The sequence below is a fragment of the Procambarus clarkii genome, chromosome 53 (genome assembly GCF_040958095.1).
Source record: "Procambarus clarkii isolate CNS0578487 chromosome 53, FALCON_Pclarkii_2.0, whole genome shotgun sequence".
NCBI classification, from domain to species: domain Eukaryota; kingdom Metazoa; phylum Arthropoda; class Malacostraca; order Decapoda; family Cambaridae; genus Procambarus; species Procambarus clarkii.
Genome location: NC_091202.1, coordinates 19,975,535 through 19,991,969, shown reverse-complemented (window position 1 = coordinate 19,991,969; position 16,435 = coordinate 19,975,535). Strand labels below are relative to the sequence as shown.

The window sequence follows — 16,435 nt, the reverse complement described above, 5'->3', positions numbered from 1 at the left end:
CTCCTTTTCTGAGAGTACATTTTGAGTGCTTAGAGACGGTCCCTATAATTTAGACGTGTGACAATCAAGGGGGAAGCGAGTACTGAGCAGTACTCAAGACGGGACAACACAAGTGACTTGAAGAGTACAACCATTGTGATGGGATCCCTGGATTTGTAAGTTCTCGTAATCCATCCGATCATTGTTCTGGCTGACGTAATATTTGCTTGTTTATGCTCCCTAATCGTTTGGTCGTCAGACATCATTATTCCCAAATCTTGTTTACATGCTACTTTCCTACTATGGGCAGATTTCATTGTGTCTCGTACCCTGTACTTTGTTTGTCTTCACTTATGCTTGTGAGGGGCATAACTGGCCGACCCCTCACAGTGTTCAAGAGAGAACTGGATAAGTACCTCCAAAGAATACCTGATCAACCAGGCTGTGACTCGTACGTCAGGCTGCGAGCAGCCGCGTCCAACAGCCTGGTTGATCAGTCCGGCAACCAGGAGGCCTGGTCGACGACCGGGCCGCGGGGACGCTAAGCCCCGGAAGCCCCTCAAGGTAACCTCAAGGTAAGGTATGCCATACGCAACTACCTGACATTTATCACCTATTTGTAGAGTTAAGATGCTCTGAGTATACAAGGTTTCCCCCTCTAATACAGCGGTCGCCAGCCTTTAGGATCTCCAGGACCACTAAATTCATAATATTAAATCCCGCGGCCCACTAATAAGCTCTTATCTCCAACAGTCATTTTTGTTAAAGAAATTTCTTGGTTTTGTATATTTTCACACATGCTTTGAAAATATTCAAGTGGTTTCCTAGCTAAATCCGGGTGTTTTGATTGCCAGTGTCTTGAGTACGTGGACAACCCGTTCTCGCACTTTCTTACAGTCAATATTGACTTATTAAATACGTGCATATGTGACATACTAAACATACTAGTTTACCTTGAAAAGCTTCATAGAAAACACCGACCTTACCTAATCTTCCTACTATAATAATATACCTATAATAGGTTAAGTAATAATTGTAATTACGAAGCAATAAGATGCTTATCTTTACATACTAAGAAGGTTAGGTAAGGTCGGTGTTTTCTATGAAGCTTTTCAAGGTAAACTAGTATGTTTAGTATTTCACATATGCACGTATTTAATAAGTCAATATTGACTATACGAAAGTGCGAGAACGGGTTGGTGTGGAAGGTGTCGTGGCACCATTGGGTCAACTCTCTCAACACAGAGTGGCTGTGGATGCTGCCGCTCACTGCCAGGGGCCAGAGTCACGGAAGCACTTACACAAGCACTTAAGAACCTGTCCATCTTTTCTCAATCTTTGGCGGCTTTGTTTACAATTATTAAACAGTTAATGAGCTCCGAAGCACCAGGAGGCTGTTTATAACAATGACAACAGTTCAATGGCAAGTTTTCATGCTTGTAAACTGTTTAATAAATGTAACCAAAGCCGTCAAAGATTGAGGAAAGATGTACACGTTCGTAAGTGCTGTCGTGAATCTGGCCCCAGGTTCTTGAATAAATCATAATTTCAGGCAGTTCGATTAATATTTTCGTGATATTTTGAGCTTTTTTCTTTTGTCCAACCCCTTGGGATGGACGGTAGAGCGACGGTCTCGCTTCTTGCAAGGTCGGCGTTCAATCTCCGACCGTCCAAGTGGTTGGGCACCATTCCTTTCCCCCCGTCCCAACCCATATCCTTATCCTGACCCCTTCCCAGTGTTAAATAGTCGTAATGGCTTGGTACTTTCCCCTTGACCGTTCCCTCAGCCTCCAGTTGGACTGTTGCTGGTAATGGAGGCTGACGACTCTGAGAAGGCTGACAACCATTGATCACCTCACCATTAACTACACATAAAGTACTCCACTACGGGCTCACCATAGCCCGTGCTACTTGGATCTTTTAGTTCCAGGTAGCGAATCTTTAAGAACAACAACTACACATATTACTATTGTTACCATTGTCATTACTTACATTATCTTTTGTGCAACTAAAGAAATGCAAAAATATTGAGCAAATCCACAAGGGCCGTGACGAGAATTCGAACCTGCGTCCGGGAGCATCTGGGATGCTCCCGGACGCAGGTTCGAATCCTCGCCACGGTCCTTGTGGATGTGTTCATTTGATGCATCACGTTAGTGTGATCTCTGTTTAGCAAAAAATATTCCTTTGGTAATTTCCACTCATTATGGGTTTATTATATTCCAATGATGCTTATTCAAGTCAAACTATTTGATGACATTAAATAGAACAGTGAAAGAAAATGAGTTACATACAGTAGACGAATAAAATATTCAGAATATAAGAATTTCTAAGAATATTATTTATGTTTATTATTAATAAAATAAAAAAATAAAAACGTCAAAAAATGTTGGTCGGCCAATGGTGGTCAGAGCAGCGGTTAGTGACCACTGCTCTAATACACGGCCTCTACTCCTCCAGGATGGTGACCACTGCTCTAATACACGCCTCTACTCCTCCAGGATGGTGACCACTGCTCTAATACACGCCTCTACTCCTCCAGGATGGTGACCACTGCTCTAATACACGCCTCTACTCCTCCAGGATGGTGACCACTGCTCTAATACACGCCTCTACTCCTCCAGGATGGTGACCACTGCTCTAATACACGCCTCTACTCCTCCAGGATGGTGACCACTGCTCTAATACACGCCTCTACTCCTCCAGGATGGTGACCACTGCTCTAATACACGCCTCTACTCCTCCAGGATGGTGACCACTGCTCTAATACACGGCTCTACTCCTCCAGGATGGTGACCACTGCTCTAATACACGCCTCTACTCCTCCAGGATGGTGACCACTGCTCTAATACACGCCTCTACTCCTCCAGGATGGTGACCACTGCTCTAATACACGCCTCTACTCCTCCAGGATGGTGACCACTGCTCTAATACACGCCTCTACTCCTCCAGGATGGTGACCACTGCTCTAATACACGCCTCTACTCCTCCAGGATGGTGACCACTGCTCTAATACACGCCTCTACTCCTCCAGGATGGTGACCACTGCTCTAATACACGGCTCTACTCCTCCAGGATGGTGACCACTGCTCTAATACACGCCTCTACTCCTCCAGGATGGTGACCACTGCTCTAATACACGCCCCTACTCCTCCAGGATGGTGACCACTGCTCTAATACACGCCCCTACTCCTCCAGGATGGTGACCACTGCTCTAATACACGCCCCTACTCCTCCAGGATGGTGACCACTGCTCTAATACACGCCCCTACTCCTCCAGGATGGTGACCACTGCTCTAATACACGCCCCTACTCCTCCAGGATGGTGACCACTGCTCTAATACACGCCCCTACTCCTCCAGGATGGTGACCACTGCTCTAATACACGCCTCTACTCCTCCAGGATGGTGACCACTGCTCTAATACACGCCTCTACTCCTCCAGGATGGTGACCACTGCTCTAATACACGCCTCTACTCCTCCAGGATGGTGACCACTGCTCTAATACACGCCTCTACTCCTCCAGGATGGTGACCACTGCTCTAATACACGCCTCTACTCCTCCAGGATGGTGACCACTGCTCTAATACACGCCTCTACTCCTCCAGGATGGTGACCACTGCTCTAATACACGCCTCTACTCCTCCAGGATGGTGACCACTGCTCTAATACACGCCTCTACTCCTCCAGGATGGTGACCACTGCTCTAATACACGCCTCTACTCCTCCAGGATGGTGACCACTGCTCTAATACACGCCTCTACTCCTCCAGGATGGTGACCACTGCTCTAATACACGCCTCTACTCCTCCAGGATGGTGACCACTGCTCTAATACACGCCTCTACTCCTCCAGGATGGTGACCACTGCTCTAATACACGCCCCTACTCCTCCAGGATGGTGACCACTGCTCTAATACACGCCTCTACTCCTCCAGGATGGTGACCACTGCTCTAATACACGCCTCTACTCCTCCAGGATGGTGACCACTGCTCTAATACACGCCTCTACTCCTCCAGGATGGTGACCACTGCTCTAATACACGCCCCTACTCCTCCAGGATGGTGACCACTGCTCTAATACACGCCCCTACTCCTCCAGGATGGTGACCACTGCTCTAATACACGCCTCTACTCCTCCAGGATGGTGACCACTGCTCTAATACACGCCCCTACTCCTCCAGGATGGTGACCACTGCTCTAATACACGCCCCTACTCCTCCAGGATGGTGACCACTGCTCTAATACACGCCCTCTACTCCTCCAGGATGGTGACCACTGCTCTAATACACGCCTCTACTCCTCCAGGATGGTGACCACTGCTCTAATACACGCCTCTACTCCTCCAGGATGGTGACCACTGCTCTAATACACGCCCCTACTCCTCCAGGATGGTGACCACTGCTCTAATACACGCCCCTACTCCTCCAGGATGGTGACCACTGCTCTAATACACGCCCCTACTCCTCCAGGATGGTGACCACTGCTCTAATACACGCCTCTACTCCTCCAGGATGGTGACCACTGCTCTAATACACGCCCCTACTCCTCCAGGATGGTGACCACTGCTCTAATACACGCCCCTACTCCTCCAGGATGGTGACCACTGCTCTAATACACGCCTCTACTCCTCCAGGATGGTGACCACTGCTCTAATACACGCCCCTACTCCTCCAGGATGGTGACCACTGCTCTAATACACGCCTCTACTCCTCCAGGATGGTGACCACTGCTCTAATACACGCCCCTACTCCTCCAGGATGGTGACCACTGCTCTAATACACGCCCCTACTCCTCCAGGATGGTGACCACTGCTCTAATACACGCCTCTACTCCTCCAGGATGGTGACCACTGCTCTAATACACGCCCCTACTCCTCCAGGATGGTGACCACTGCTCTAATACACGCCCCTACTCCTCCAGGATGGTGACCACTGCTCTAATACACGCCCCTACTCCTCCAGGATGGTGACCACTGCTCTAATACACGCCCCTACTCCTCCAGGATGGTGACCACTGCTCTAATACACGCCCCTACTCCTCCAGGATGGTGACCACTGCTCTAATACACGCCCCTACTCCTCCAGGATGGTGACCACTGCTCTAATACACGCCCCTACTCCTCCAGGATGGTGACCACTGCTCTAATACACGCCCCTACTCCTCCAGGATGGTGACCACTGCTCTAATACACGCCCCTACTCCTCCAGGATGGTGACCACTGCTCTAATACACGCCCCTACTCCTCCAGGATGGTGACCACTGCTCTAATACACGCCCCTACTCCTCCAGGATGGTGACCACTGCTCTAATACACGCCCCTACTCCTCCAGGATGGTGACCACTGCTCTAATACACGCCTCTACTCCTCCAGGATGGTGACCACTGCTCTAATACACGCCCCTACTCCTCCAGGATGGTGACCACTGCTCTAATACACGCCCCTACTCCTCCAGGATGGTGACCACTGCTCTAATACACGCCCCTACTCCTCCAGGATGGTGACCACTGCTCTAATACACGCCCCTACTCCTCCAGGATGGTGACCACTGCTCTAATACACGCCCCTACTCCTCCAGGATGGTGACCACTGCTCTAATACACGCCCCTACTCCTCCAGGATGGTGACCACTGCTCTAATACACGCCCCTACTCCTCCAGGATGGTGACCACTGCTCTAATACACGCCCCTACTCCTCCAGGATGGTGACCACTGCTCTAATACACGCCCCTACTCCTCCAGGATGGTGACCACTGCTCTAATACACGCCTCTACTCCTCCAGGATGGTGACCACTGCTCTAATACACGCCCCTACTCCTCCAGGATGGTGACCACTGCTCTAATACACGCCCCTACTCCTCCAGGATGGTGACCACTACTCTAATACACGCCTCTACTCCTCCAGGATGGTGACCACTACTCTAATACACGCCCCTACTCCTCCAGGATGGTGACCACTGCTCTAATACACGCCCCTACTCCTCCAGGATGGTGACCACTGCTCTAATAAACGCCCCTACTCCTCCAGGATGGTGACCACTGCTCTAATACACGCCCCTACTCCTCCAGGATGGTGACCACTGCTCTAATACACGCCCCTACTCCTCCAGGATGGTGACCACTGCTCTAATACACGCCCCTACTCCTCCAGGATGGTGACCACTGCTCTAATAAACGCCCCTACTCCTCCAGGATGGTGACCACTGCTCTAATACACGCCCCTACTCCTCCAGGATGGTGACCACTGCTCTAATACACGCCCCTACTACTCCAGGATGGTGACCACTACTCCGATACACGCCCCTACTCCTCCAGGATGGTGACCACTGCTCTAATAAACGCCCCTACTCCTCCAGGAGGGTGACCACTGCTCTAATACACGCCCCTACTCCTCCAGGATGGTGACCACTGCTCTAATACACGCCCCTACTCCTCCAGGATGGTGACCACTGCTCTAATACACGCCCCTACTCCTCCAGGATGGTGACCACTACTCCGATACACGTCACTACTCCTCCAGCCTATTAACGCACACTATCACATCTATATATGATAGTGTATCTCAGTCCCATGGGGGAGGTGGTTTCTGTATTAGGGTGACAAGGTATGGGTAGTGTTTATCTGCTTGATACCTGCTTGATGGGGTTCTGGGGGGGTCTTCTACTCCCCAAGCCCGGCCTGACTTGTGAGAGTTTGGTCCACCAGGCTGTTGCTTGCAGCGACCCGCAGGCCCACATACCCACCATAGCCCGGTTGGTCCGGCACTTCTTGGAGAAAACAATCTAGTTTTCTCCTGACGATGTCCACGGTTGTTCCGGCAATATTTCTTATGCTTGCTGGTAGGACGTTGAACAACCGCGGACCTCTGATGTTTATACAGTGTTCTCTGATTGTGTCTATGGCACCTCTGCTCTTCACTGGTTCTATTCTGCATTTTCTTCCATATCGTTCACTCCAGTACCTTGTTATTTTACTGTGTAGATTTGGGACCTGGCCCTCCAGTATTTTCCAGGTGTATATTATTTGGTATCTCTCTCGTCTTCTTTCTAGTGAGTACATTTGGAGAGCTTTGAGACGATCCCAATAATTTAGGTGCTTTATCTCGTCTATGCGTGCCGTATATGTTCTCTGTATTCCCTCAATTTCGGCAATCTCTCCTGCTCTGAAGGGGGAAGTGAGTACTGAGCAGTACTCAAGACGGGACAACACAAGTGACTTGAAGAGTACAACCATTGTGATGGGATCCCTGGATTTGAAAGTTCTCGTAATCCATCCTATCATTTTTCTGGCTGACGCAATATTTGCTTGGTTATGCTCCCTAAACGTTAGGTCGTCAGACATTATTATTCCCAAATCCTTGACATGCTGTTTTCCTACTATGGGCACATTTGATTGTGTTTTATACCCTGTATTATGTTTAAGGTCCTCATTTTAACCGTACCTGAGTACCTGGAATTTATCACTGTTAAACATCATGTTATTTTCTGTTGCTCAGTCGAAAACTTTATTAATATCTGCTTGGCCACCATAAAGGTGGCATGGGCACGAATAACCCGTAATCACCGGAGGTAATTTTTATGCTGATTTTCGTGTCATTTGCAAAGGATGATACGAACCCTTTGTGGACCAGGTGGGGGTGGTATAGGGGAGGGGGGTCCAGGTGGGGGTGGTGTAGGGGAGGGGGCACCAGGTGGGGGTGGTGTAGGGGAGGGGGACCAGGTGGGGGTGGTGTAGGGGAGGGGGCACCAGGTGGGGTGGTGTAGGGGAGGGGGACCAGGTGGGGGTGGTGTAGGGGAGGGGCACCAGGTGGGGGTTGTGTAGGGGGAGGGGCACCAGGTGGGGGTGGTGTAGGGGAAGGGGACCAGGTGGGGGTGGTGTAGGGGAAGGGGACCAGGTGGGGGTGGTGTAGGGGAGGGGGACCAGGTGGGGGTGGTGTAGGGGAGGGGGACCAGGTGGGGGTGGTGTAGGGGAGGGGCACCAGGTGGGGGTGGTGTAGGGGAGGGGCACCAGGTGGGGGTGGTGTAGGGGAGGGGGGCACCAGGTGGGGGTGGTGTAGGGGAGGGGGCACCAGGTGGGGGTGGTGTAGGGGAGGGGGCACTAGGTGGGGGTGGTGTAGGGGAGGGGGCACCAGGTGGGGGTGGTGTAGGGGAGGGGCACCAGGTGGGGGTGGTGTAGGGGAGGGGGCACTAGGTGGGGTGGTGTAGGGGAGGGGGGCACCAGGTGGGGGTGGTGTAGGGGAGGGGGACCAGGTGGGGGTGGTGTAGGGGAGGGGGCACCAGGTGGGGGTGGTGTAGGAGAGGGGGCACTAGGTGGGGGTGGTGTAGGGGAGGGGGCACCAGGTGGGGGTGGTGTAGGGGAGGGGGCACCAGGTGGGGGTGGTGTAGGGGAGGGGCACCAGGTGGGGGTGGTGTAGGGGAGGGGGCACCAGGTGGGGGTGGTGTAGGGGAGGGGCACCAGGTGGGGGTGGTGTAGGGGAGGGGCACCAGGTGGGGGGTGGTGTAGGGGAGGGGGGCACCAGGTGGGGGTGGTGTAGGGGAGGGGCACCAGGTGGGGGTGGTGTAGGGGAGGGGGCACCAGGTGGGGGTGGTGTAGGGGAGGGGGACCAGGTGGGGGTGGTGTAGGGGAGGGGGACCAGGTGGGGGTGGTGTAGGGGAGGGGCACCAGGTGGGGGTAGTGTAGGGGAGGGGGGACCAGGTGGGGGAGGTGTAGGGAAGGGGCACCAGGTGGGGGTGGTGTAGGGGAGGGGCACCAGGTGGGTGTGGTGTAGGGGAGGGGCACCAGGTGAGGGGAAGGTGGGGGGGGGGAGGGGAAGGTGGGGGGAGAGGGAGGGCCAGGAGTCGCCCCAACGACGAGGCACTATTTATATGTTGTGCGACTGTTCTTACCTGGGAGCGGGGCGGCCTGGGCCCGTGGCTGGCCGGCTGCCTCGGTGTACGCTGCTGCCTCTAGTACACTGCCTCTTTTTTACCCCTATATTTATATTCTGGGTGGCAGGGTTGTCACCTGGTGGAGGAGGGCCTCTACGCCGCCCGGCTCCGCTCACACACCAACACGGGTGGCAGCAACCCGTTCTCCGTATTTACTTGATGCTCGTAGCGATCAATTTCCGGTACTTGGTGCGGATCTCAGACACAACAGATGATAGCACTAATTCCCGGCACGACACTAATCCCTGTATGGGCGAGGTGATCACCAGGTGTACAGTGATCACCAGGTGCACAGTGATCACCAGGTGTACAGTGATGTGTACAGTGATCACCAGGTGCACAGTTAGGTGGAGGTCCTCACTGTCCAAGACCCAGTGACGAGCGTAGCTGTCACCTCTTCCTGGTTGCTTGACACTAGAGAGACTGGGAGGGGGCCGAGTGCCGCGTCTACTGGCTATTGGCACCTTAGCTTTCCCACGGAGCCCCACACCGGCGGTGGAGGGCCACGTGGGTGCCACTTTAAGAATAGGGTGATGACCCACCGCCGGCCCTTCCTACCTAGCGAGGCACCCGCCGCTGCCAGGGGTAACAACAGGTCATCTCCACCCACCTCCTGACCTGTCACCCAACAGGTGTAGGGTGGTCGACGGCCTGGTCGACGACCGGGCCGCGGGGACGCTAAGCCCCGGAAGCACCTCAAGGTAACCTCAAGGTAACCCCTTCAGGTAGACTCGCTACTTGACCAAACACTCACAGGTTACAGAGGCTTCAATATACTCACCTAGTTGTGCTTGCGGGGGTTGAGCTATGGCTCTTTGGTCCCGCCTCTCAACTGTCAATCAACTGGTGTACAGGTTCCTGAGCCTATTGGGCTCTATCATATCTACATTTGAAACTGTGTATGGAGTCAGCCTCCACTACATCACTGCCTAATGCATTCCATCCGTTAACTACTCTGACAGTGAAAAAGTTCTTTCTAAAGTCCCTGTGGCTCATGTGGGTACTCAGTTCCTACCAGTGTCCCCTTGTTCGCGTACCACCCGTGTTAAACAGTTTATCTTTAACTGCCCTGTCAGTTCCGGATAATTTTGTAGGTTGTGATCATGTCCCCCCTTACTCTTCTGTCTTTCAGTGTCGTAAGGTGCATTTCCCGCAGCCTTTCCTCATAACTCATGCCTCTTAGTTCTGGGAATAGTCTAGTGGCATACCTTTGGACTTTTTCCAGCTTCGTCTTGTGCTTGACAAGGTACGGGCTCCATGCTGGGGCCGCATACTCCAGGATTGATCTTACATATGTGGTATAGAAGGTTCTGAAAGATTCCTTATACAGGTTCCTGAACGCTGTTCTGATGTTAGCCAGCCTCGCATATGCCGCAGATGTTATTCTTTTGATGTGGGCTTCAGGTGACAGGTTTGGTGTGATATCAACTCCTAGATCTTTCTCTCTGTCCGTTTATGAAGGACTTCATCTCCCATTCTGTATCCTGTGTCTGGCCGCCTGTTTCCACCGCCTAGTTTCATTACCTTACATTTACTTTGATTGAACTTTAGCAACCATTTGTTGGACCATTCTTTCAGTTTGTCTAGGTCATCTTGTAGCCTCATACTATCTTAATAATTTTATGTGTACCGTGATCAATGCTACTGACGCCGGAACTGCTTGCTAACCATACACGGCAAGGTTTACACAAGTCTACCCCCACCAGTGAACACGGCAAGGTTTACACTAGTCTACCACCACCAGTGAACACGGCAAGGTTTACACTAGTCTACCACCACCAGTGAACACGGCAAGGTTTACACTAGTCTACCACTACCAGTGAACACCACAAGGTTTACACTAGTCTACCACCACCAGTGAACACGGCGAGGTTTACACTAGTCTACCACTACCAGTGAACACTGCAAGGTTTACACTAGTCTACCACCACCACCAGTGAACACGGCAAGGTTTACACTAGTCTACCACCACCACCAGTGAACACGGCAAGGTTTACACTAGTATACCACCACCACCAGTGAACACGGCGAGGTTTACACTAGTCTACCACTACCAGTGAACACGGCGAGGTTTACACTAGTCTACCACCACCAGTGAACACGGCGAGGTTTACACTAGTCTACCACCACCAGTGAACACGGCAAGGTTTACACTAGTCTACCCCTACCAGTGAACACCACAAGGTTTACACTAGTCTACCACCACCAGTGAACACGGCGAGGTTTACACTAGTCTACCACTACCAGTGAACACCACAAGGTTTACACTAGTCTACCACCACCAGTGAACACGGCAAGGTTTACACTAGTCTACCACCACCAGTGAACACGGCAAGGTTTACACTAGTCTACCACCACCACCAGTGAACACCACAAGGTTTACACTAGTCTACCACCACCAGTGAACACCACAAGGTTTACACTAGTCTACCACCACCAGTGAACACCACAAGGTTTACACTAGTCTACCACCACCAGTGAACACGGCAAGGTTTACACTAGTCTACCACCACCACCAGTGAACACCACAAGGTTTACACTAGTCTACCACTACCAGTGAACACCACAAGGTTTACACTAGTCTACCACTACCAGTGAACACCACAAGGTTTACACTAGTCTACCACCATCACCAGTGAACACGGCAAGGTTTACACTAGTCTACCACCACCAGTGAACACCACAAGGTTTACACTAGTCTACCACCACCAGTGAACACCACAAGGTTTACACTAGTCTACCACCACCAGTGAACACCACAAGGTTTACACTAGTCTACCACCACCAGTGAACACGGCAAGGTTTACACTAGTCTACCACCACCAGTGAACACCACAAGGTTTACACTAGTCTACCACCACCAGTGAACACCACAAGGTTTACACTAGTCTACCACCACCAGTGAACACCACAAGGTTTACACTAGTATACCACCACCAGTGAACACCACAAGGTTTACACTAGTCTACCACCACCAGTGAACACCACAAGATTTACACTAGTCTACCACCACCAGTGAACACCACGAGGTTTACACTAGTCTACCACCACCAGTGAACACGAGGTTTACACTAGTCTACCACCACCAGTGAACACCACAAGGTTTACACTAGTCTACCACCACCAGTGAACACCACAAGGTTTACACTAGTCTACCACCACCAGTGAACACCACAAGGTTTACACTAGTCTACCACCACCAGTGAACACCACAAGGTTTACACTAGTCTACCACCACCAGTGAACACCACAAGGTTTACACTAGTCTACCACCACCAGTGAACACCACAAGGTTTACACTAGTCTACCACCACCAGTGAACACCACAAGGTTTACACTAGTCTACCACCACCAGTGAACACCACAAGGTTTACACTAGTCTACCACCACCAGTGAACACCACAAGGTTTACACTAGTCTACCACCACCAGTGAACACAAGGTTTACACTAGTCTACCACCACCAGTGAACACCACAAGGTTTACACTAGTCTACCACCACCAGTGAACACCACAAGGTTTACACTAGTCTACCACCACCAGTGAACACCACAAGGTTTACACTAGTCTACCACCACCACCAGTGAACACCACAAGGTTTACACTAGTCTACCACCACCACCAGTGAACACCACAAGGTTTACACTAGTCTACCACCACCACCAGTGAACACCACAAGGTTTACGCTAGTCTACCACCACCAGTGAACACCACAAGGTTTACACTAGTCTACCACCACCAGTGAACACCACAAGGTTTACACTAGTCTACCACCACCAGTGAACACCACAAGGTTTACACTAGTCTACCACCACCAGTGAACACCACAAGGTTTACACTAGTCTACCACCACCAGTGAACACCACAAGGTTTACACTAGTCTACCACCACCAGTGAACACCACAAGGTTTACACTAGTCTACCACCACCAGTGAACACCACAAGGTTTACACTAGTCTACCACCACCAGTGAACACCACAAGGTTTACACTAGTCTACCACCACCAGTGAACACCACAAGGTTTACACTAGTCTACCACCACCAGTGAACACCACAAGGTTTACACTAGTCTACCACCACCACCAGTGAACAACGAAGAACGTATTATGAAGCTTAACAATAAAATAGATAACAAGGGCGATGATAGTGCTATAAGAGCCAGGCAGTTGGCCTATTCCTGGGGCGCTAACCCCCCCCCCCCACCTCGCCTAGCAGCTGGGGCACCTGCCTCCCCCCCCTCCTAGCAGCTGGGGCACCTGCCTCCCCCCCTCCTAGCAGCTGGGGCACCTGCCTCCCCCCCCTCCTAGCAGCTGGGGCACCTGCCTCCCCCCCTCCTAGCAGCTGGGGCACCTGACCCCCCCCTCCTAGCAGCTGGGGTACCAGCCTCCCCCCTCCTAGCAGCTGGGGTACCTGCCGCTCCCCCTCCTAGCAGCTGGGGCACCTGCCTCCCCCCTCCTAGCAGCTGGGGCACCTGACCCCCCCCTCCTAGCAGCTGGGGCACCTGCCTCTCCCCCTCCTAGCAGCTGGGGCACCTGCCTCCCCCCCTCCTAGCAGCTGGGGCACCTGCCTCCCCCCCTCCTAGCAGCTGGGGCACCTGCCTCCCCCCCTCCTAGCAGCTGGGGCACCTGCCCCCCCTCCTAGCAGCTGGGGTACCAGCCTCCCCCCTCCTAGCAGCTGGGGTACCAGCCTCCCCCCCACACCACCACCTGCTGAGTATGTGTAACTGGTTCACATACAACAGGTGTACAAGAGTAACGCGCCCGCGCGCTAACAACCATCTAATTATGCAGAAGTCAACAAACGAGGCTATGAATGTTGGGTGAAAACACACACACACACACACACACACACACACACACACACACACACACACACACACACACACACACACACACACACACACACACACACACACACACACACGAGACTATAGTGTGGAGTAGAGGCAGTGATGATTGTGCGGCCTGGATGATGAACAGAGCTGCTTGTGCACGCAACCCCGCGCCCTCGCACGCAACAACGCACCCTCACACGCAACCCCGCGCCCTCGCACGCAACAACGCACCCTCACACGCAACAACGCACTTTCACACGCACCCACACTCGCAACCACGCAACCATACGTACCCTTGCACAGCCACCCACCCTTACACCTAAATTATTGGGATCGTCTCAAAGCCCTCCAAATGTACTCACTAGAAAGGAGACGAGAGAGATACCAAATAATATACACGTGGAAAATACTGGAGGGTCAGGTCCCAAATCTGCACAGTAAAATAACAAGGTACTGGAGTGAACGATATGGAAGAAAATGTAGAATAGAACCAGTGAAGAGCAGAGGTGCCATAGGCACAATCAGAGAACACTGTATAAACATCAGAGGTCCGCGGTTGTTCAACGTCCTCCCAGCGACTATAAGAAATATTGCCGGAACAACCGTGGACATCTTCAAGAGAAAACTGGATTGTTTTCTCCAAGGAGTGCCGGACCAACCGGGCTGTGGTGGGTATGTGGTGGCAACAGCCTGGTGGACCAAGCTCTCTTGGGGAGTAGAAGAACTCCCAGAACCCCATCAAGCAGGTATCAACCACACAACCACACCCCCTCACACAACCACACATCACACGCAAGGATGCTCCCTCACAACCACGCAACCACACATCCTCACAAACAACCATGAACCCTCACAAGAGAAACAGGAGACCTACCAGAAATTTGAACGACAGCTAATGTAGTCCCAATATACAAAAAGGGTGACAGACAAGAGGCACTGAACTACAGGCCAGTTTCCCTAACTTGTATACCATGGGTGGTGATGGAGAAGATCGTGAGGAAAAGGCTCCCACACCTCACTCCCACACCCTCCCCACCCTCACTCCCACACCGCTCCACACCCTCACTCCCACACCCTCACTCCCACACCCTCACTCCCACACCCTCACTCCCACACTGCTCCACACCCTCACTCCCACACCGCTCCCCACCCTCACTCCCACACTGGCTAAGAATGCCCACACCATCTTCCCACCACCCGTTACTCACCTTCCACACCAGGCACCTCCATGAAGCTTCATCCACCCCACCTGTGGTTGATGGAGCTCAGCCCACTCAACCTTCCCCCCACACACACAAACATGATCACCACATACAAGATTCTCAAAAGAATTGACAGGGTAGATAAAGACAGGCTATTTAACACAAGGGGTGCACGCACTAGAGGACACAGGTGGAAACTGAGTGCCCAAATGAGCCACAGAGATATTAGAAAGAGATATTAGTGTCAGAGTAGTTAGTAAATGGAATGCACTAGGAAGTGATGTGGTGGAGGCTGACTCCATACACAGTTTCAAGTGTAGATATGATAGAGCCCAGTAGGCTCAGGAACCTGTACACCAGTTGATTGACGATTGAGAGGCGGAACCAAAGAGCCAGAGCTCAACCCCCGCAAGCACAACTAGGTGAGTACATACACACACACACACACACACACACGAAGAGGCAGTGGATTACATACTACATCACAAACACTTACTCAGAGGTAGCGAAAATTACTACAACGTATATATTGAAAAATTCATGACAAAGGAGGAACAGATAGCCCACAGAGCAAGCAAACAACAATACGAGTCTTCCCATTTGAGCGCAGCTACACACCCCAGTGCTAATCCACCCCATGCTAACCAGCTCACATTTGCTTCTCAGGTCACCCCTTCCCCAAATCAGCCGCCCCTGCTTATCTCCCCAACACATCCCTTGACCCCTCTGACCCCACTGGAGTCAAATTCATCCCACATTCCAAGGACCCCCTCATCACCTCAACCCCCAAAACCCGTCCAGCCCTCATCCTCTCAACCCCCAAAACCCACCCAGCCCTCATCCCCTCAACCCCCAAAACCCATCCAGCCCTCATCCCCAAGAACCCACCCAGCCCTCATCCCCTCAACACCCAAAGCCTACCCAGCCCTCACCCCTCCTCATCCCCTCTCCTTCCATGTGACCCCCACCCTTGCAAGGGGGGTGGGAGGTTCCCCCCACCCCCTCTATCCTTCCCCCTCCCAACCTCTCAACCTCTATCTGACTCCCAACCTTACGCTATCTCCCAACCCCTCTATGCCCTCCCTAATCTTCAGACCCAGTATGCCCTTCCTACTCCAGACCTACCTACCCAGGCCCTACCCCAGACCCTCCTACCTACCTTCCTAGAAGCCCAGCCCCCAGTAGCCCCCCAAGCACCCCTCCTGAACTCTTTCACCCCCCATACACCCCCCCGGACCCCCCCAGACACCCCCCGGATCCCCCCAGACATCCCCCGGACCCTCCCCGCCCCCAGTCATCCCCCAGATCCCCCCTGCCCCCAGTCACCCCCCAGATCCCCAGAGAAAGGGAGAACTCTGGTACAAGAGTTTCCATGAAGAATCTCAAGGTTTGGTACACCAATGCTGATGGGGTATCTAATAAAGCAGAAGAGATAAAAGAAAGAGTGAGTGAAGCAGATCCTGACATAGTTGCAATTGTGGAAACTAAAATTA

At 52.3% G+C, this 16,435-nt stretch overlaps 1 protein-coding gene across 5 annotated transcripts in view; it reads right to left on the bottom strand.

The window, feature by feature from the left end:
* The window catches only part of LOC138352350 (adenylyl cyclase-associated protein 1-like), a 299,780-nt gene that overhangs the window by 171,336 nt on the left and 112,009 nt on the right, over positions 1-16,435 (bottom strand). Inside the window, exon 1 of one of the 5 annotated variants that reach the window (XM_069304748.1) lies at positions 8,865-9,327. The exons of the other annotated variants lie outside the window; for them this stretch is intronic. The gene's annotated coding sequence lies outside the window, so the exon portion shown is untranslated. Of the gene's footprint in view, positions 1-8,864; positions 9,328-16,435 lie in introns of those variants that run through there. 5 annotated transcript variants of the gene reach the window in all.